This window comes from Callorhinus ursinus, unplaced genomic scaffold (genome assembly GCF_003265705.2).
Source record: "Callorhinus ursinus isolate GAN/ISIS: 27379988/994484 unplaced genomic scaffold, GSC_fseal_2.0 scaffold7, whole genome shotgun sequence".
NCBI classification, from domain to species: Eukaryota; Metazoa; Chordata; class Mammalia; order Carnivora; family Otariidae; genus Callorhinus; species Callorhinus ursinus.
In genome coordinates, this window is record NW_027397069.1 from 40,581,974 (window position 1) to 40,603,038 (window position 21,065).

Consider the following 21,065-nt stretch of genomic DNA (forward strand, 5'->3'; position numbering starts at 1 on the left):
TCCTTTTATGTATGTACTATTGTATGTATATACCATCCTGTGTATATATGAAGTTTTTATTCTTTGCACATTGAAATTGTCCTACCCTTTTTGGGGGCTATTGGGAATAGTGCTGCTATGAACATGTGTGAACATGTATTTGTTTAAATACCTGTTTTCCATTCTTTGGGTAATAGATCTAGGGGTGGAATTGCTGTATCACGTGGTAATTGTGTATTTAGCTTTTTGAGGAACTGCCAAACTCTTTTTCACAGTGGATGAGTCTTTTTGGAATCCCTCCAGCAGTGCATAAGGGTTCTACTTGCAAACACTCGTTCTTTTTTCCTTTCTTTCCTTTCTTTCTATTCTTTTTTTTTCTTTTCTCTTTCTTTTCATTTTCTTTTCCTTTCTTTCTTTGACAGGTGTTGACTTTAAGCTTTTAAAAAATTGAAAATTTACTGAAATTATTCCTTTTTTTTTTTGAGGGCATATTTCTTTTTTTTATTATGTTAATCACCATACATTCCATCATTAGTTTGTGGTGTAGTGTTCCATGATTCATTGTTTGCGTATAACACCCAGTGCTCCATGCAGAACGTGCCCTCTTTAATACCCATCACCATATAAAGATTTGATGGGACATAACAAACTCAAGTATATTAACTCTTCTTATAGAGGCTAATTAATACAAGCTTTAATCAAGTAGAGAAACATTAAGATACAAATAATATTATTGCAAATTTGAACAGTGGTAGGATTCAAAGATTTTATGACTGGGAAGCTTGCGATGCAGATACATGTGTTATGGGTTATTCTATATTATAACTATAAAATATTACATGTGAGTGAAGTAATCATGAAATACTTCTTATGCTGTTTAAAATTTTGTGAAGATAGTTAACTATTTAAACTGCTGTAATTTATTCACTAAAATAATTATGTTACAGAAAGTTTAGAAATGGATGAAGGAAAAATACCGCCCTAAACTCTACTACCCTACCTGAAATCAGGGTAGGGTTTGCCTGTATTCCCTTTTATCTTTTCAAAGTGTGTATATGTGATGTATTTTTATTTGTACATATGCATTCTATGCTATTAAACAGGTTTATAATATCTTGACTGACCATATAGTATTACATCTAGTCATTATATCACAGCTGTTATACATATTTATAAATCTATTGATTGAAACTGGATTAATTAGAAAAGATCCCATGAGGGGAGGTAGCTTCACCTTGTTGACCCCATGCAAACTTCCTTTGCTCTAGTGTCCCTTCCTTTGAGAATGCCTTCTCAGACTTTCCAGATTAGGATAGATCCCTTTGTAATTCAATCCCACATAGCTACTTTTCATTCATAGCACTGGTTTGTGATCCTCATAAAATTCTTCTTTGTGTGTTTACTTAATGTTCTCTTCTAATGGACTGTAATCTTTCCATGGGTAGAACCAGGTCTGCTTTCTCCCCACTATATTCTTTTCACTGAGGCCAGTATCTGATGCTTACTGTTGCTTCATAAGTTTGTTGGATGGGTTAGTGAATGAACACACAGGGAGAAAGAGAAAAAGTGTAAATAAAGGCATGGGCATGTGTGCTGGATGTATTTGGGGAAATATGTAGGCTTGGGAGCTAAAGAGCAGTAATGGTGTGTACTTCAGTTTCTGTGGGTATTGGGGGAGAGAGATGGGGCAATGTCACTGGAAGATGAACTGGGACACAGTTGTGTCCATGTTATGGAGGTCTTTGTATGGAAAATTCAGGCATTTAAATTTAGACCTACCACAAATATTAGTTTAAAATAAATATATTAAATTCTGTCACAAACATTGAAATGTATTGAATAGAGACGTAGTGTGATTCAATCTCCACGTTAGTATGATAACTCAGTATTGGACAGCTCTTTGTTGTAGTAGGTAAAATCCATAGGCTGGGGTACCATTAAGAGACCACTCTAATTACCCAGGGAATTGGTGATAAAGTCCTGAATCTGGGTTCCTTCCATGGGAGTACAATAGGTATGAGAGAGAGTTGTGGAAGTATAATCAACCAGGTTTAGATGATCATTAGCTGGTGGACTTTGGAAAGAATTGCAGAGCATAGGCTGATTTAGGGTTAATAGCATGAATTAAGCTGGTGTCTATAGATTTTAGGCTGAAGATAAACAGCTTTTATTTTTAACCCAGTTGACTTGAGATATTGTATGGATCCTCATTATAGGTTATATCATAGGTTGGCAAACTTTTCTGTTTAAGTCCACATAGTAAATATTTCGGTCCCTGTGGGCCATATGCTCTTCGTTACAGTTACTCAGTGATTGCACCACTACAGTGCAGAAGCAGCCACATACTCTGTGTAAGCTAATGGCCATAGCTGTGTTCCAGTAATCGTTCATTTACAAAAACAGGTGGTTTGGCTATAGTTGGGGCTCATGGGGCTAGAGTTTAGTGAGCACTGGGTTATATTATTGAGGTTTTATTTCAGATTATAGTATTAAATTACAGTGGATCCCAATGTGGATTATGTGATTTCCTTTGACAATTATCACTAACTGGAAGTAGGACTGGAGAAATGACTGTTGTATTTACTTAGGTTTAGGTTTGGCAATCCACCTCAGACATTTGTGACTAAATGTCATGGAAGTAAGATGGAGAAAGGGTATAGTAGCAACTACCTGAAGAAGTTTGGAAAGTCTAAGTTGGGTGGTGGGAGAAATAAAGATGGGGCGATGTCAAAGGGAAACTAGTTAAAGTACAAAGACTAGAGATTATATGAATTTTAAGAGCAGGCTTCTTGGACATGAAAATAGTGGGGAAAATATGGAGTTTTAAGTGCTGTATCTTAGAATAAAGACCTTTCAGGAATTGGTCTAATTCTAGAGAGTCAAATAGTTGTATAGCCAGAATGTTGGAATAAAATAAGGGAAATAGAAGCAAGATTCTGATATAAAAAAAAACAAAAGCTTCATTTTTGGAATCAGAATGCCTGGTTGGAATCCTGTCTGATTTTTTTTTTTTTAATTTGGATGAATTTACAGTCTTTTTCAGGTTAATTTTCTCATCTGAAAAGAAGTTAATAGCTACTCACAAGATTATTAAGAGACCATTCTACTGAATGCCTAGCGTCATACCTGATTCACATTACTTCATAAATGGCAACTCTTATTATTGGTTCACAAACCGGCCCCCTGTTCACAGAGGGCAAGGAGAGACCACAGAAGGAGGCAAACCATTCCAGATTGGTAGGTGGCAGGTTTAAAAAGGAAGGAAACTTAACTTACAAGACATGTTTTGGGCCGCTGCAAGATGAGTACATGTCTGCACCTATCCATCAAATCTTAAAAAGTTTATATAGAGGCTTTAACTGGGTTCAGTCATGTATACATCTGGATGGTCTCAACAAAACCCTGCTCTCTCAAGGCTATGTTCTTGGAACAGCTCCCACTGTGGGAACAGTAGTCAGAGCATACATTCCAAGGACAGCAGGTGAGGAGTCTCCAGTTGCCTGGGTCAAGCTCAAGGATCAACTGGTGATCATGTCCTCTTGATTACCTTTTCCATCAATTATACTAATTTCATTTGTATTGCTTTATGGCAAAGAAGAAGAGTAGCTGTTATGAATCAGGCATTTGGACTGGATATTCTCTTAAGTTCCCTTCCATAGCTAGGACTCCTTTTTTTTTTAATGATATTTAAAGCTTCTTCAGTGATATTAATTTGAATTCATCTTTAAGACCTAGTAATCAGTACCACTTTTTGGAATAGTAATGAGCTTAAAAGATTTAATACAAAACAACTGTTAGAAAGGGTAAAACATTCCCTTCCCTCGTGGTGGTCTTTAAATTAGATCGTAAGTTTAGATCATGTCTGACTATACTACATCAAAATGACTGCTTCCATTCATGAAATGGTACAGTAATTGGGGTCAGTGCTTGTCATTGATTTATATCAAAATAGTGCAGCATTAAGAGAATCAGGCAGTGAGCCATGCAGAGTTAAAGTTAGAGGGGATTGCTGTTTTTACTGAATTTTCTTAACTTTTTTTTTTAAACGATTGAACATGAGCATATGACTCTTTATACTAATTGTAATGCATTACTGTACCCCATAATCTATGAGAATGTTCACCTCTGCACTCTGCCTGTCCAGCTGTTGTCTTGAACAATTATCAGCAAGTTATTATTCCAGTATGAGCTGTGTCATGCTCGAAAGTGGGATAAAAAAATGTTAATGAGCATGCATGAATGTTGGTTGATGAAGGTTAAGTGCTTGCAGATATGCTCTCTGCGTTCTTCCCTGTGAATGTTCAGATGGAGGCAATGGGTTCTGATGAGGGATTACAAACAAATGGTGCTGATTGACAGTTCTTGATTTAACATTAAAATGGTATCTAAAGGCAAATTCTGTGTTTCCGCTGAATAATAGACAGTGTTGACCCCTGGCGCAGCTCTTACACTTCATCATCAGTTTTATTTTACAATTTTCTTTCTTTCTGTTGTACCAGATTTTCAAATTCTCTCATTTTGTATTACACATTTTAAAGTTGTGCCTGGTGATGGTGGTGTAGTTTAAAGAGAAACACTAACATGTCCATTATGTACTTAGGTTTTCAGAATAATAACTTTTCAATTTTAAGTATGACCAAATTAAAATAGCATCTACAATAGCTATTCAAGCTTATCATATCAAGCTTACCATGCTTATCAGCATGGTCCAGTACTCATCAGTAATATATTCTTTTTCTCTTGGGTCTGTTTGCATGTATTTTTAAATGATGACCCAGGACACCTGGGTGGCTCAGTTGGTTAAGCAACTGCCTTTGGCTCAGGTCGTGATTCTGGAGTCAAGGGATCGAGTCCCACATTGGGCTCCCCGCTCAGCAGGGAGTCTGCTTCTCCTTCTGACCCTCCCCCTTCTCATGCTATCTCTTTCATTCTCTCTCTCAGATAAATAAATAAAATCTTTAAAAAACAAACAAATGATGACCCAAGTGCTTTTCCAGCATTTGTTATTTGTATGCTAATTAAAATTGGCTGCATATATATTCTTTAAAAATTTTTGGAGTTGATTTTTGCGAACACTGCATTTCCCATGCTATATATCAAACTTCAAATAGTTATGTTTTTTTTTTTTTAAAGAAATGACCATGCAAGGAACAGTATTAAGTAGTCTTGATGAGGCTTTTTTTCTCATCATTGTATCCATTAATAATCCAGAACTTGTTCCAGCTGGAAGTTGTGCTTTATAAAGTGTAAGATGTTACACAAATGTTTGTTTTTAACCAATTTTAGCTGAAAGGACAACACAGAGGGATCACAGTGCTTTGCATCTTGTAATGGAAGTAGGAAAAATAGGAATGTTAAACATAGAATTGTAAAGTTAGTATGATCTATAGTAATCATTTTATCATTTAATAGATGAAAATTGTGATGGCTGAACACAGGATTAAAACCTTTGCTAGTAAAACCGTCATTGGTCATGTTTGGGTGATGTATCACTCAAATATTTTCTGTATGTGTCCCATGGAGACAGCACCCTGTAATTCAGTGCCTATTTAGGAGATTTTAACAATGTGCCAGAGTGTTCTCTGTTTTTTTATGTGAGTGTATTTTTAACAGGTGAAGCTTGCTATGTAAAATTTAATTTATAGGGTTTTTCCTGATAAAATGAATCATAATTATTATAGAAAATACTGCTGCATTAACTCTGAAGTCTGAAGGAAGCAGGACAGGAATACCCACCTGTACCTCTTCGCACTGATTCCCACATCTATTCTGTAGATCGATATTCCTCTGCAGAAGAGGGCCTTCTTATCTCCTAGCCCAGCAGCTTTGTGCTTACGGACTTTTTCTCCTCGGAGCTCTGTAATCCCTATTGTATTAAGTGCTTAAGACTTAGTGCTCATGTGGCTTTTTTTCCTGTCAGCAAGTGAAATTGGATATACAAATCATACTCCCTCAAGGCTAGCTACTTCTTAATACTATGCCTAGGATTGCAGTTATCCACCGTCAGTCAGCAAGCAGAGGCTCTGGTTTTGGTTATTGAATCAGTCATGGCAAATCAGCCCAGCCAACCAGCCAGTCAGCCAAATGACACACATCGGATGCCCCTCCTATGAAAGGTACTGTCCTAGCTCCTGGGATGCCGTGCTGAGCAAGACAAATAAAATTTTTGCCTTCTTGTAGTGTATTTTCAAATGGAGAGGATAGAAAATAAATAGGTAGAAAAAAATAACCACAGTTTTTTTGAACGTCCTGTGAAAATAATGAGCAAGTTACAGTGATAGGTGCTAGATGGAAGAGGCTGGTCACTGAAGGCCTCTGAGGTCCCGACATTTAATTGGAGACCTGAAGGGGAATTAAGAATTCACCAGGCAAGCAAGGAATTGAGGGGCGAGCTCTACAGATGTAGGAAATAGCATGTTCAAAGTCCCTTAGGTTGGAAAGAATGTGTAATCTAGAATCCTTCAGAAGCTCATTGTGGCTGGAGCATATTATGTGCGAAGCAAAATGGCAGGAGATGGGGTTTGAGGTCTGGATTGTGTGGAAAAGCTTCAGGCAAACATTTGAGTTGTTTGGGAGGGTGCATGTGGTTTATGAAAGCAGGAAGGAAAGGAGAAGGCTAATCCTACAGAAGGCATGGGGACGTCAGAGGAAGATTTGGCACACTGTTGCAGTGTCTGCTGGCCCAGGGCATAGGACCATAGACGGCATTGCTGGCCTGCTGGGTGTGGTGGTGGGTGATGTTTCGAGGCTATGAAGTGGCCTGCTCTGAGCCTAGAATGACTGATTCTAAGGACAGATTCTTTCAAGATGCTTTGCCTGTTTTCTAAAAGGTGGTGTAAAGGACGATAGCCCCCTTTTTTCTTTCTAAAAATTTTATTTAAATTCTGTTAATTAACATATTATTGGTTTCAGAGGTAGAGGTCAGTGATTCATCAGTCTTCTGTAACACGCAGTGCTCATTACATCACGTGCCCTTCTCAATGTCCATCACCCAGTTACCCCAATTCCCCGCCGCCGGCAACCCTCAGTTTGTCTTCTATGATTAAGAGTCTCTTATGGTTTCTCTCCCTCTCTGATTTCGTCTTGTTTTATTTTTTCCTCTCTTCCCCTATGATCCTCTGTTTTGTTTCTTAAATTCCACATGAGTGAGATCATATGATAATTGTCTTTCTCTGATTGACTTATTTTGCTTAGCGTAATACCTTTTAGGTTCCATCCACGTCATTGCAAATGGCAAGATCTCATTTTTTTGATGGCTGAAGCCCTCTTTTTTTCTAACGCACAAGAAAGTTATTTGAAACAAGTTAGTGTTAAACATAGTGGTTTTTGACTCAACTATGCATTAACAAATAATAAAGATGTATTTCAATAAACTTTCAAAATCCCATTGCATATAAGGCATGGATGAGAGTAGAAATCAGCTCCCCTCTCCAAATTCTGTCATTGGAATTCTGCTTCCCTGTGACAGTTGGTTTGCCTCGTATCTCAGAGATGCACTAAGAGTTCACGTGTGATGGTAATTCTTGAAATAAACCCTTCTGTTCTTCAACTGCCTTGTGTGGAATGAGACTGGAAAAGACCGAAGCTCTTCCCTTTTGGTTTATGTTTTTACTAAGATTTTTTTAAACATTCTCAAAAAACTTAGAACTGTATTTTACTTCTTTTGTATATGTATATAAATTCACATATTTAGGGGCGCCTGGGTGGCTCAGATGGTTAAGCGTCTGCCTTTGGCTCAGGTCATGATCCCAGGGTCCTGGGATTGAGCCCCATGTCTGGCTCCTGGCTCGGCTGGGAGCCTGCTTCTCCCTCTCCCTCTGCCTCTCCCCTGCTTATGCGCGCATGCGCGCTCTCTCTCTGTATCTCTCTGTCTCAAATGAATAAATAAAATCTTTAAAAAAATTTTTAAAAATTCACATATTTCCATATAGAAAGGGACTCTTCAGAGAGAAAGAAAGAGACGCATCCTAATCCTATCTCCTATTCAGCTTTCAAGGCCCACACCTCAAACCACTTATTTCATGAAGATTTTTCTGACTAGTCTAGCCAGATCTATATTTTGCTTCTTTGAACCTCCTCCATGTGTCTTCTCCCTTTATTGGTCTCATTTGTTTCAGTCATTCAAAAATTTACTAATTTTTTAGTAAACTTTCTAGTGGGCTTCTGATGGGTTATCTTTCAAAAGACCCCTTTAAAATGTTTTGCTTTATATAAATGATTCTATTACTGTATCATTTTCATCTTTGCACTTATTACTGCTCCGGTTTTAATTGAAATTCTTTAAGGACAGGATTATGTTTTCCTTTTCTCTGTCCTTCCTTGGATGTCTCAGTGCCTTGTGAATGAGTGAGTGAGTGAAACTGCTAAAATGGTCTTTGCGGTGACAAAGGAGCTTTTACTTGGAGGGGCTCTGTATTGACAACTATTGCAATTCTAGTTCTTTCCATTGCTCTAACAGGGCTTTCATTGCCTCAGGTGTCGTCCTTCCAAAAATGGGGTTTGGTACAGTGAGAATAGCCCAGAATCGAGAATCTGGTTTTTAGTCTTGAATCTGCTACTAGGTAGTTCTTTGGCCTTGGAGAGGGCAGTTTTCCAGGCTGCAGTTACATATATATAAAATGAGTGTTCATTTTAGTTTAATATTTGGGATTTTTTGAAACTACTTATCTTCATTAAAATGAAGAACTAAGCTACCAAAATAAACTTTGGGAAAACCACTTTAAAATCCATGTATCCCGGCTCAGTAGAGGAAGAACTATAATAATGGTGGTAAGCTTGATCACATTTCTTAAAAGGGAATGAGATTATCACTTAGGCATGCTACAGTGCAGATGCAACAAATGCTTATATACATATGGAAAAACACATTGCAAGGATGTTTACTGTAATAAATTGATGGCAAAAATTTAGAAACACCTTAAATAATCATTAAGGAAAATAGTTAATTATGGTAAAATAGGGTAGGTGGGTGACCTACTGTGAAGCTCTTTCAAAGAATGAGGTCGATCCATACATAAGAACATGGAAAAATATCCAATGTTTATTGCTTTATCAAATAATAAAATGTAAAACAATATATATGGTATAAGCTTATTTGATTATAAAGAAAAAAACCCCAAAACCCTATATTTATGTACATGTATATACATCTGTTGGTGTTTACATAGGCACTTCTATATGTGTATTTATACTTCAAGTGTAGCCTTTTAGAAGACTACCAGCAGTAGCTTTTGTTATTAGTAGCTGTTGTTACCAGTTTTTTTTTTTTTTTTTTTTTTTTGGAGGAATAGTTACAGTAACATGTAGTAAGGTAAAGGAAACTTTGCTTTATTGTTTGAATCATTTTACAGTGATGTTTAAAATTCTTTTTCCTAGAAAATATTTTCAGCATAATAGGACAATTAGCTGGACTATTATGCTTTTTTTTTTAAACTCTGTTTTATATGTTTAACTGGAAAGTAAAAGGTGACTTTGCCTTAGTTGATGTAAATGAATCTCAAAAATTGTAACAAGATACATGAGTCATTTGTTTGATTTTTAAACAGTCACCGCTTAGAAATGACCTTAGCTTTCCAAAGTGAGAAGTTTTTGTCAAGTATATTACATACACAGGGTTCCATTAATTCAGTAAACTGCATTCAGAAAGCAGTATATTCGATAGTTAATTATTCCAAATGGTGCCAGTGATCAGAAGGGACACCCATTTGTAATGAAGGGAATCTGTGTAATGGTTATCCTGAAGAATGTTTGCTCAAGTGTGAGGATAGAAGTAATTGATGAAGTGCAAGTTGCATATATCTTCCTCAGGCTTTAGGAGGAGCAGCTTATGAAAAGCTGAGAAAGCATTGTGAGTATTCAAGTAACTAAAGAGAGCTAAGTGTAGGAATAAGATTTTCAGTTTTCAGTCATTTGATGTCACGTATTCTGTAAGTCAATAGAAATTGACTATAAGTCAATAGAAATGTGTGTGTTATGGGTTATGTTCCTTCTGGGCATTATTTATGTATACATGTTGAGAAGAGTTCTTGCAGTCCTCATTGACTTTGTGAAATTTGGAATAGGATATTTGCTGCTAGTGTAGATATTTTTTTCCTCCTAGAATTGCAGGAGAATTTATCCAATGTGTATTTCTCTATTATTTGAAAAGTCTAATGTACTATAGCCTATATTTCTGAAAATAGCATGTCCGCTGACCCGTTAGCATCCTCACATCTCCCATTCACCACTTACGGAGCAAGATAGCCTTGTAGGCAGGTGCACTCGCTGCCTCAGCGTGCCTCCCGTGCACCACGCTGGCTTTCCAGAACTTGTGGCACCTTGGTTGAAGGCCATTCTTCCTATGGACACCCAGACAAGAAGTGGGGCACGAACACCCTCTGCTCTTAGGTTTCCAAACCCTGTTCCGTCATCTTTTACCTCAGATACTTTTCTCCCACAGCCCATTCCTATCTGTGGGAGAAGGAAGGGAGCACAGCCTGTGTGGCTGGGTCTAAATTCTGATCCTTTTGCCTCTGGTCTTCAAGTTTTCTCTGGGTCTCCCTTGTGCCTGAGACTCTGTCTTTACCTCCTCTCTGCATCTTTCCTTTGTCATGAGGACAGTGGGATCCCGTCCTGTTTTAAAAGAAAACATTGTGAGCTCCTTAAAACATATTCTCCCTGTAAGTACCCAGCTCTTGAATTGAACCACATAGCTTTCCAGACCATTGTCTCAGTGCAGATATTAACAGAAACCTAATTTTACACTTGGTGTTGAGGAATGATCTCTTATTCTAAGCATTATCTTTCCCCCAGAGGAAATAATGGCCATTGATCCTGAAATGGCAAGGCTATGGGGAAAATCCCTAGATAGGAAACAAACAAACAAAAAAATCATCTTCGGTTATCATCTCCAATTATTATCTGGCTCTACTTTCTCTACAGGGTGGAATGAATCTTAGTAATTCTGCCTTTAATTCCATTCAGCTCACATGTCCTCACATTTGTAGTTTCTGCTGATGGGCCAGATAGGCTCTGAATGGCCAGGATGATCAAATTTCCAGAGCAGAAAAAGCACAAAAACGGGAGTCTAGAGTCCTGATGTCCATTTGCCAGACTCTTCGCTACTCTCTGCTTCAGTTTTCTTACTGTAAAATAAGATCTTTATTAGGTGATATTTTACTATTCATTTTAATGGGGGAGAAAGGATTTGAAACTTTGAGAAATTCAAGTAATTTGAAATATGGATTCCATGTTTCTTGGGTAAACAAAAAAGTAAAATAAGAATAGTGATATGATTTATTAAAACATTTTAAAGTTTCAGAGTTTTGACATGCACCAGAGTCCCCAATTAATGGGTGTTCCTAGATATCTAAAATGTTCTTAGTATTTCATTCCATGTTCTGCATTTGCTTGTTGGTTTATATGTCTTTTGAACAATAATTTTTATTGTCTGACATTTTCATGAAGCATTTAAGCCAGAGATAGTTTTTAATTACTAAGATTGGGTAGTTTACAGTAAGAGATATTTCGTTTCCTGTAAAGATTGTTCTCTACTAAGATGTTAATGCTTCTCTGCTCAAGTGTCAGGTGGCCCAACATAACGTGAAGTAATTGAGTTTAAAGTGAGATTTTCTAATAAGATTTAAGCTACTGCACTCCCATTAATGAAGAGTTTCTTCCCTTTTCCTTTCACGGAATGGTTCTGTTAAGTACTTTCTTCTTTTTCATAGCATATTTGGTTAGTGTGCTCAGGATACGATGTTTTCGCGAGGCATCCTGGAAGATACTGGAAAATGATGGCTTTATAAAAAACCTGTAACTTTAAATATGGACATTAGGAAGGAGGTGGAAATGTTGCTTATCTTAAATTCTTAGTAGTTTTTATGGGAGTTTTGGGGATTATAAAACATCAGGGCATTTCCGAATCCTGTCTTGGCTCAGCCCTCCTTTTTCTTTGGTAAGGTATCTCTACAGGGATCCAGAACAAAGAAGATAAAGCACCATTTATTGTTAACATGGTTGTCTGTAGGTACTAAAGGCCTAAGGCTGGTTCCTTCTCTAGAACTCAGTATGATAGTTTCTCCATGTGCCCGCTGCTTATGTGGGGCAAAGACCAAGGAGATGAGAGGGTTGGTTTCAGTGCTGGAAAATGTCAAGTTCTGCCTGTGCCAGCCCTTGAGAAGGGAAGGAAATAAAAGATGAGAGGGCCACACTCCATGCTGAACCTTTTAAACTGGAGGTGTAGGAAGAGGGGGGAGAGAGGAGCTAAGATCTGCCTTCCTTGTCAAAGACTACCCTTGCTTCCTCGCTTATCCTCCCTAGTGATAATGGTTGACCTGGGATGCCATAGTCTTAGAAATCTGAGAGCCAGGCTGTGACATTGGAGAAACTGGAAATGTGATTAGGTTCTTGAGAACCTGGGTTGCCCAAGAAGCAAAGTCCTTGCACGATTTGGAGAGGTAGTCCAGAGTGAGGTAGGAGAGGAAGGATTCTTCTGGAGCTGCATTTTCTGTGCCATCACTTGAGCAGTCAAACCAGTGTCCGTGTTCGAGGTGCACTGTGCCATGAAGAAGCACCATCCCTGTCTTTGAGCAGCTCTTGGGAAAGACCACACGCATTTTAAATGATCCCAGTTTGATCTGGTTTGAGAATTTGAGGGTCACTTAAGATTTATTGTCTTTTCATTAAAAAAAAAAAATCACCTAATCCCTACATACATTTTTAAATCAAAAAGAGGTCAAACTCACATTATTAAAAAAGAAAGTGGTTTGAAATCCAGACTTTTCTATTTTTTTCATGGCTAACATAAAATTTTATCACTTAAAGCACATTTAAGTCTGCAGTTCTTTGGCATTATGTACATTCATACTGCTACATAAACCATCACCACACTCCCTCTCCCGAGCTTTTTCATCTTCCCCTGCTGACACTCTGCACCCACCAGACATCAGCTCCCCATTCCCTTCTTGCTCATACAAAGATCATTTTTTTTAAACAGATCTTTTTTTTAAGATTTTATTTGAGAGAGAGAATGAGAGATAGCATGAGAGGGAAGAGGGTCAGAGAGAGAAGCAGACTCCCTGCTGAGCAGGGAGCCCGATATGTGGGACTCGATCCCAGGACTCCGGGATCATGACCTGAGCCGAAGGCAGTTGCTTAACCATCTGAGCCACCCAGGCGCCCCCAAAGATCATTTTTTTAAACATTTCCCTAATCATAGTCTATACGAACCCCACTAGTCCTCCCTTAACCACTTCCCTGTAGTTGGAAGGTACATGAGGGACATTTGGGTTGCATATAGGAAAGGTGGTACACTGGAAAAGAGGTCTGAACAAGAGCTGAGAGTTTTGTATGACTATATAGGATCTACACAACATGAGATCTAGCTTGAACGGATGGTAATGTACGTACAGAAGTATCAAAAGCCCAGGTTAAAAAAAAAATCATTGTAAATTCAAGTGGTTGTGGGATAGAAAAGAGCGCAGGCTAGTTGCTTCTAGAAAACAGACTAGTCAGATAATGGAACTCTAGCCAGGTAGACCGGTTGGAGACCAGAATGATCTGGAATACTAGCTGGGAGCACCCTTGATCACAGAGGAATAAAGATTTAATAACTGAGACATTGGGGAAATGAATTTTCATCTAAGCTATCAGAGATGGGAACATGATACCAGAGGGACAGGTTAACTACTTACCAGAAAGGGCTGTATAATAAATGTTGAGTTGAACAAATACCTAGGTATTGTTTCTACCTCCTTCTCTTTTACACGTGCACACACACACAAACACTCTGAAGTATTTCTTGATCAGAGATGATGTGTATACTCCTTTCCTAGGGCAGTGTTAAGCCCATAGTTGGAGACAAGTCTTTGTTATGGTTAGGGATGGGGTAACAACTTTATTTTTCTAACACTAAAACAAACGTTAATGTGAAATATGCAGTGACATTCCATATTCTGATTAGTTTTTTGCAAAAAATACAAGATCCTGAAGACTACAGGCATGCTGTCATTGAGTCTAATTAAGATCATTGTAAAATTCTGCTTACACCTGAAATTCTTATTATTTTGAAATGGTCATTTTTATGTCTGATCACATTTCTTCTTTCAAGGTTTAGATAATCACTCTGGCTATTTTGATAAAATTCTGTCTTTGTTTTCCCCATCCTTTGACACACCAGGGATGGTCTGCTGGTCTGCTCCTGGTTTAGGACAACATTGCTTATCTGTTAGTTAAGACAATTTATTGTTACTTTTTCTATTCCCAAGTTGCTTAGCACTGTGTGTACAAATACTAATAAGTTGGTTTATTAAGTCTTTCCATTCTACAGCATGCTAGTATCCTGAATTACCTGTGTTCTCATTTGGATTTAATCCTCCTTTTAAATTAGGCAGGTACACTGAGTTTTCATTCTTTGTATAATAGGTTTTCCCCCCTTTAGCATATTCTCTTGTGTATGCATTAGTATGCCATGCATTAACTTTGAGTCTTTGCTCAGTAATTTCTTTTAGCAAAGATATATTTTTACTTTCTAATATCAGCTGAGAATATATGGGAATAGGTTGGACTGGCAAAAACAATAGTAGAAAAATTATGTTATTAGTATATGTATTATTCCATGACTGGAAAACAGCAACATCAAGCATAATTCCTAGGGGGCGGTTACTACTTACAGTGGAGAGATTTTGAGGATATGTAATAAAAAAACTGAGAGATGTTTTTATGAATTGTGATGAACCAAGAAAGATCATATGACAATAGGCCTCAGTGTTTTTTTTGGACTGAATATGTAACTCTTTCTTGAATCTTTTCGTTTCTTCCCTGATATTTGGTTTCATTTACTCAAAGCTCATCTTGATTTGTGACTTAATTATAACATTTAACACCAACGTATACATGACAGTCAGTAGACCTAACTGACTCTCTTATTTTTCTCGCCAGTGCATGGCTTGTTAAGTTAAACATTTTGTTTAATACGCGAACTTGAACGATATTGATATTTTCTTTGGTTTGAGCTCCCATATTTCTGTTATCTCAATCTTGGTTGAGAAGGGGTGTTTACATAGGGACCTCAAGAATGTGGTTCTTTTAGTTTGTGGTGCAAATAATTTTGAGATGAGCAGAATTACTAATATCTGTGATTGCAAATGTCCTTAGAAATGGAGCAGTTTTTGTAACATTCCTTGATCGGTTTATTATTGTATATGGGAATAAAGGGGGAGCCGAATACTTTTAGGTCGACTATGTAGAGATCCTTATAGTTTTGAAGTGTATTTTTCAAGTTTTTTTTTTTATAGACTATATTCCCCATGCCTTAGTGATCCTCTTGTACATGTAGTAATGGTTAAAAAAAATTTTGAAAAAAGGATACAACTCTAATTAAAGATTTATGAAATAATGAAATTCTCCCTGTCCATGGGAGGCTTGAATTGTAGAGAAAAGTCCTTGAAGACTATTTGTTTTGTGACATTGGTTACTGAAATAGAATGCCTTATAAAGAGAAATATGCATTTGTTTGCTATACTTTTGATGATTGTTCTAGTTGAAATAATCTATTCCACGAAATTTTAGCATGGTAGCCACTCTTCTTATTATATCATTCTTAGCCTGGGATTGGCAGGCGGGCATCTCTTTGCTAGTAAAATGTTCTGATTAGTTATGGCAGTCATATATTAATATTTGAAGAGAAAGATAGCCTATCTGTTTCTTCTGTTTATTTTCTGTGTAGTTAGGTACATTGTCATTTATTTATGTGCCTAGAAATACTAAAACTGGGTTTGACAGATCAGATATGACTAAAGCTATTTATACAATTATGGTTTTCAGTACCAAAGCATTTACTTTGACATTTTGCCAAGAGGATATTGTCAACTTAAAAAATAATTCATTCCAAGTTTCCACTTTCTTCTATATATTCCGTATCTTCTGCCTTTAAGCTGCCTAAATCTTCTTTGAAAAATATTCTCCTATCACAGTTACCAGTAGTGGTAACTCTCAGAAATCTATTTTCCTTTCCCACCCATTAGATTACTCTCAAATTCTGACCCTTGAGATTTCCAGGTATATTCCTTTCACAGTGTATTGCTGGATAACTGAACCACATTCAGTTAACCACCATTTGAAGAGAGGTAGTGATGGGTGAAATTAAGAATTCCCTTTGGAGCTATACATTTCCCATAGCGTTAAATCCTGCTCACTGTGCTCAAGAAACCAAGCATCTCTCTCTTTCTTCCCCTGGATCCATTCACCTCCCCACTTTCTCTCTCAATGAACATGTACCACGAGGGAAAATTCTATCAAGTGTCAACGCAAAGCTCGAGGAGTTACTTTTCTCTTACGTGCTGGGTTGCAGACCACTTTCCTCACATGGACTCCCTGCCCCAGAGACTGCTCTTGGCCTGTGGTGTGGTGATCAGTGTCCTTTTCCGGGGGGGCCGGTCACCACCTCGCCTTTTGTGTGGCTGTGGGCAAGTAACTCATAAACCTCTGCTTAGTCTTCCTCATTAGTAGAATGAAGTGGTTAAACTTCACAGATGGTTCTTCTAGAATCTGGACACTATAAAATCTTGATACTCTTTGTTAGCCTTTTAGAACCTCAACAGTTAGAAAGCTAGAAGAAAAACAAGTACAATTAACACAAAGAATCTCTAGTTTATGGGTGTCTTCCTGCCCCTGCCTTTTGCCTTATGTGGAGATTGTGCTAGGCCTCGGTTGTCATTTCCTAAGTACATGATATATGCTTGCTTTATTTCTGTAGTTGAGATGATTTTATTGGCTTCTCTCAGTGTCATAGAGAATGCTTATTTAATCTGGTACACTTCCTTTTATCCTCTCAAGGCTAGTGTAATCTAATGAACAGAGGCAGTTTATTGTGAACATTTAACATGTAAAATTTAATAGCATTTGTGTCAAATGAATACCAGAAAAAAATTGAAATGTGTAGTATTTTAAAAACATACTGACGTGAGATATGTTTAACCAGGAAGCACCAATAAAAATAAATAATTATTAGCATTCATTGATTTAGAATATCCCATTATGGAAAGAGAAAACTGTGTTATTGCCTTTTGTGCTGCCACTAGCTACTTACACGTTTAGGACTGCGTATTCTAGAATTCTTTGCCATGGTGAAATAATGTATGATAGAATATGTGGACTCTTACTCCTGAAAAAAGTCACATTTTTAATCAATTTGATTAGAGCATAATGGAAAATGAACTGGAATAAACTGTATAACCATGTACCATGGAATTATGATTTTTAATGGAAAATTTAGTATGAAAGCAAAGATTTTGAAAGGAGATTCTTTATATAATTTTGCTGCTATATTTGAAACTTTGGAAAATAGAAAAAGAATAAAGAGAAAAAAGACTTTTTCGGTTCATGGCTCTTGGCAACATAGAAAGTTTTGTCATCTTTGACTTCATTCTGACATAAAACCCTCATAAAATGCGGCATATGCTGTGTTAGTGATCAGAACTGTTTTTGAACAGTATTAATCTTCGGTTGGAAAAATGCCGTCTTACACAACGTCTCTAGGAAATAAGATTAAACACAGACCTCTAATGGCAAAACTAGATCCCAAGTATAGATGGCACTAATAGTCTGACTTTATGATTCAAGAGTTTCATCTTGAGAAAATTTAGTCTTTTAGTGAAAGTGTATTTTATAATAGCCTTAGAAAAAGAGCTCTACCTGTGGATGGGATGAGTCCAAAATGTCCTCTCTTGACTCACAAACTGCAGTTAGGCCTTCTGATTCTTGTCTCTCATTTCCCTGTTACCGTGGAGCCTGAGGGAAGGTTACGGGAAGGTAATTATTGTCCTATTTCGTTTTCACAACTCCTCTTAGAGGGCCAGTGTCCCCAGGTCCTAGATGAGGGATGTAAGCCACAGTGGGCTTCAGTGGTGGGTATGTGGTGGGGCTGGGCATGCAGGACCTGGTTGGAGATGCCCAGCCTGAGCTGCCTGCAGGACCCTACACGCTGTCCTGGGTAGTAGCTCACAGAAATGACATCACCACGGGTAAATGAATAGGATTTTTTGTATGAACTTATTAAATATCCTCATTTGTTCGTATTCCTCTTGAATGCATGTTTATTGTTGCTGCCAACATTTGGGTCCTGTTTTATCAGGACCTTTGCATAAACATTTTCACTGGTATTACACTGATTTGAGGCAGTCTGTTATCTAGCTTCATTTTTTTTTTTCATTTTCACTTTTTATTATTTTTCCATGTTGAAGATTTTATCCAACTCAGTCTTATTTGGCTAATAGAGTGATTATCTGATTTCTACTGTGTGTGTGTGTGTGTGTGTGTGTGTGTGTGTGTGTGTGTGTGTGTGTGTGTTTTAATCCTTTTATCTCAGAAAACTTTGCTGCTGCTTATCCCTTTATCCATATTCTGCTCACTATTTCAGTTCCATCTTTTTCCAACCATCCTTCGACTATATGGTAACAGAAGAGAGGAGAAAAACTGTAATTTCATTGTGTTATGGGTATGCTGATACATTAAACTCAGACTCTAATTTGTCACTTTTATGAAAAGGCAGAATTATTTAAAATCACGTCGGCCTCGATTTGGAGGTAGAACTGGTCAAGATTACTTGGTTACCCCGCTCTTTTTTTTTTTAACGTGACACCTAATATATTCCAAAACTAGTGGAAAGAATATTGGAGAGAAAGTCTTGTGATCACTCTTTTATCATATCCGTTGCCTGAAGTTACTTGCCCTAAGCATTCTTTTTCTCATTGTGATTATGAGTCTAGCAGTAGTATGAGTGATGATGAGAATTATGTGAGCAAGTGAAACAGAATGTGTTCAGTGGAATGCCTTGGAGATGGGCAGAGCATATTGCTTAAAATTAAAGGTTACTAGTTTCTTTGACTTTTTTCTTTAGATAGGCTAGCACATATTTCAGAATGTCAAAGGATATTGGTGTTGAGAAATGAACTGGTTAAAAAAAGAATCTGGCTTTTTTTTTTTGCAGATAAAGATAAGAAAAATGTACATTTTCTAAAAAGTAGAGGTTTGCCACTTGGTCAGGTTAAGGAAAGGAAGTCCACTACCATAATTTTTATTAGCCTTCATCTGAAAGCTTTAACTGATAGGAGGTTTGAATACTAGGAATAAGGTGACAAACGTGTCACTTTTTGCCGGTTCCTGGAAAATCTAGGACAGTGAGCAGAATAACTGGAGGAAGGATAGATACTTGTATCTCCGTTCCAGATTACTCTTTTCCACCTCTGTACACGTGACTGTGTGGATGTGCCAGAGCTTCTCAAACAGAACATGTTTAAAACTGGACTGTTCAAACCTGTTTCTCATTTGTTGCTGAATTAGATAAGCACCATCATCATCTGCTGGGTTTGGGTTGCCCCGAGTGCCCTTTCTTTCTCCTTTGGTCTGCAGCTTCATACATACAAACATACACCCCACTGGTATTTATTGAATACCTGCGACGTGTGTTCCAGGCCTTACTTTGGGGTGCTAAGGATATAATGATGAACAAAGTTTCTACATTTAAGAGACTTGTTTTGTAATGGGGGGAGAAAGATGATTTATAGTAGGTGAGGAGTAGGTGCTTTGGAGGCGCATAAAGGGGCAGAATGACGGTGTTAGGGAATACTGAGGGGTGATTGTTGCCCGTAAGGCAGTAAGGGAAAGCTCTTCCACTAATGTTGCTCAGGAGTCTTGGCTGCCCTGTGGTACGGAGACAGCAGTTGGTCAAGCCAGGAAGTGGGAGATGGGTTAGAAAGCAGTTGTGACGCAGGTGAGAAAGGATGGTGGGCTTGAGCAGAGGAAAAGTAGGAGCCAGGGGGATGGGTTAACTGTTCACTGTTAAGAATGGGTTATGGGGTTCTTATCAAAACATTGCAGACTAATCTATGTATTGTAGTTGACATTTGCTTCACATTCACCACTCTTGGTCTTTAAATTCTGTGAGGCCAGGATGTCTCTATTTTGTCTAACATTGTATCTATATTGCCTAGCACAGTCCCTTTTAATGGGTGCTTAATATTCACTTGAATGAAAGAATAAGTAGAGTTGCTGATGATAAAACATGTATGCAAGTTTCTATATTCCAGTAGTAACTAGTTAAAAAGTACAGTGGAAAGGGTAGAATTAAGGGACCTCTCCGCCTCCCACCCCCATACTTTAGGGTATAACTAAGATATACGTAGGACACCTAACACTAACAATGAATGTACAGTCTGCCTACGAAGACACTGTGCTAAGCCGAATAATTATAAATGCATGTCATGTTGATGACTGGGAATTCTGAAAATTGTCAACATACCAAATCTCCTTGAATTTATTTACAGATGTCTCATGAATCAAATACAGTTCAAATGAATTTTATTTCTGGAATTTTGAATTACTCTAAAGTTCATGTGAAGAAATAAATGAGAAAAGGGAAGAAAATTGAGAAGGGGAAGAAAAATAATTTGGACATTCAATTAAGATGTAGTACTTAGAACAGTGGAACAGAATTAGAAGCCCAGAATAACAACTATAGGATAAAAGTGTAATATAAAATCAGTTGAGAAAGATGACTATTAATACAATGATAGAGGTAATTACTTAATAAATATTTTGAAAAATATAAAACTTGATCCCTGTCTCACATTATGTACCAAAATATGTAATTATAATAGTCTTTTTTGATATAATGTGCCATCTTATATAATGCTTTTGGCAGCTATTTTCCCCAATATTAGTGATTTATTTGTACATATCTAAAACACTTTGCTCCATTATTTTTTTGTTATCAAGATCTTGATTTTGTAAGATGACTGGCTTTGACCAGAAGTGCTATCCGTGGACACAAAGGAGAGGGAAAATGATAGGATCACTATTGGTTCCAGCTTTTAACCTTGACTGTCCTATACCTTGCTGTAAGGACAGGTCATAGATTGATATTTAGCATGATACATTTATTCTCTTATTTTTTACTAAGGATAGGGAGGTTAGATGCATTTGTTGCTTCTGAAGCCCTCAGATAAAATAAGCTAAATATCAAATTTTGACTGTTTTCAAAGATTTGGACACCAAATTATAAACCACCCACTCTTCCAGTTTAGTAGGAGCTATATTTTTATATAAGG

General features: G+C 37.4%; 1 protein-coding gene across 5 annotated transcripts in view; it reads left to right on the forward strand.

The window, feature by feature from the left end:
* Positions 1–21,065, forward strand: part of DIAPH3 (diaphanous related formin 3) — a 488,952-nt gene that overhangs the window by 190,679 nt on the left and 277,208 nt on the right. The window lies entirely within an intron of this gene.